This window comes from Capra hircus, chromosome 14, assembly GCF_001704415.2.
Source record: "Capra hircus breed San Clemente chromosome 14, ASM170441v1, whole genome shotgun sequence".
In the NCBI taxonomy this organism is placed as follows: Eukaryota; Metazoa; Chordata; class Mammalia; order Artiodactyla; family Bovidae; genus Capra; species Capra hircus.
In genome coordinates, this window is record NC_030821.1 from 11,357,091 (window position 1) to 11,359,540 (window position 2,450).

Below are 2,450 nucleotides of genomic sequence, written 5' to 3' on the forward strand. Positions count from 1 at the left end.
AGGTGTCTCTGACCAAGTCCCAGGAGCATGACATCACTGTTAATTGTCTAGGCTTGGTCAAAGCAGAAGGCTGCAGGGAGACCTAGTCGAGGAAAGAATAATGGTGGACGGATCAGGAAGACGGGAAGATCCAGGTTGAGGCTCCAGCAGCTGAGTTGTTTGAGTGGACATCTTCCAAAGCAACTCTGGTCCACATGGCGGTGTCCCCCAAAGCCGTCTGCAGTGTGCTGGCTCAGCAAGTTATTCCTACAGCTGTTTGCATTGAAGCAAGTCAAATCTGTCTTCACTTTGCCTTCTTCTCCTTAACCCAGAGAAGACGAGTTTCCTCACAAGTAGCAGCTGTCTGAGCAGTTACCTTGGAGTAACCCCAGACATTCCCAGTTCCCGCATGGCACCTGAATGTGAGCTGGCCCGAGTGAGCCTGCAGGGCCACCTAGTTGTAAATTTCTTTTCGCTGAGAGGGACCTCCGTACTTTAGACGTTAGAGGGCTGGACTGCTATTTTATGAAGCACGTGCATTGTGTGCTAAGTCATTTCAGTTGTGGCCGACTCTTTGTGACTCCGTGGACTGTGGCCTGCCAGGCTCCTGGGTCTACGGGGTTCTCCAGGCAAGAACACTGGAGTGGGTAGCCATTTCCTCCTCCAGGGGATCTTCCCAACTCACCAATCGAAGCTGTGTCTCTTACGTCTACCCGCTGCATTGGCAGGCGGGTTCTTGACCATTTGTGCCAGCTGAGAAGCCCCTTATGAAGCCCATATGAAGTCAAAGTTTTCTAGTGAAACATCAGTGTTTAAGCCCAATATTTAAAGCCAAGGGGCCAAAAGCCAAAACATACTAGTCAAGAGACAAGTTAATTTATTGAACTAACATCCTAAATTGAATTGACTAAGGAGATCTAGAAATAAGATCAGGAAGATTTATCCCCTTTAAGGGAAATTTGAGGAACCATGCCTCAAAGGCAGGGCAAAAGAGAGAGGTAGACAGAAAAGAAAGCAGAGACCAAGAACAAAGTCTCTGACTTCAGTGAGAGCTAAAACAATATGCTCCTAGCGGTTCCAGAACCCCCCTGCCCCGCCAAATTCTGTGTAAAATTAAATGATGTTATGCGACTTCCCTGGTGGTTCAGTGGCTGATGAGGCTTCATGCTCCCAATGCAGGGAGCCCAAGTTCCATCCCTGGTTGAGGAACTATATCACACAAGCCGCTACTAAGAGTTTGCACGTTGTACTTAAAAAGATTCTGCGTGTTGCAACTAGAACCTGGCACAGTGAAATAAAAACATAAAATGTTTCTAAGCGTTAGAAAGTTAAATGATGCTATGCAAGTCACTTCTGTGTTTCTTTATTCAGCAACTTGTGTTATTGGAAGAGGGTGTTTGCTGTGACCAGTGTGTTATCTTGGCAAAACTCTGTTAGCCTTTGCCCTGCTTCATTTTGTACACCAAGGCCAAATTTGCCTGTGATTCCAGGTATCTCTTGAACTCCTACTTTTGCATTCCAGTCCCCTATGATGAAGAAGACGTCTTTTTTTTTGGTGTTAATTCTAGAAGGTCTTGTAGGTCTTCATAGAACCATTCAACTTTAACTTCCTTGGCATTAGTGGTTGTGGTATCGACTTGGATTGTTTTGATATTTTATGGTTTGCCTTGGAAGTGAGATTTCCAGAGTTTGCCAAGATCATTCTGTTGTTTCTGAGACTGATCCAAGAACTTCATTTCAGACTCTTTTTGTTGACTATGAGGGCTACTCCATTTCTTCTGAGGGATTCTTGCCCACAGTAGTAGATATAGTGGTCATATGAATTAAATTCACCCATTCCAGTCCATTTGAGTTCACTGATTCCTAAAATGTCGACATTTACTCTTACCATCTCCTGTTTGACTGCTTCCAATTTGCCTTGATTCATGGACCTAACATTCCAGGTTCCTATGCAGTATTGTTCTTTACAGCATCAAACTTTGCTTTCATCACCAGATACATCTGATGCAAAGAGCCATTTCATTGGAAAAGACCCTGATGCTGGGAAAGATTGAGGGCAGGAGGAGAAGAGGACGGCAGAGGATGAGATGGTTGGATGGCATCACCAACTCAATGGACAGGAGTTTGAGCAAGCTCCAGGAGATGGTGAAGGACAGGGAAGCCTGGCATGCTGCAGTCGATGGGGTTGCAAACAGCTGGACATGACTGAGCGACTGAACAACAATTCAGCAACTTTGTCAAAACATAGAAATATGCTATCTCCTAGTTTGGTAGTATAATCTACCTACTTCGTCAAATGTTAACATTGCTGAAAAAAGTCACATGATTCTCTCAGTGTTAATCTATATCTATCCTATGCATCCGCTTTCTTTGTTTCTTTGTGCGTTTATCTTTCAGTTTCTTTACTTTCCATAATTGCACTTTCTTCTCAGAAAAGAGTCCTTACTATTTTCAGCTTATTCCTAGTTTCC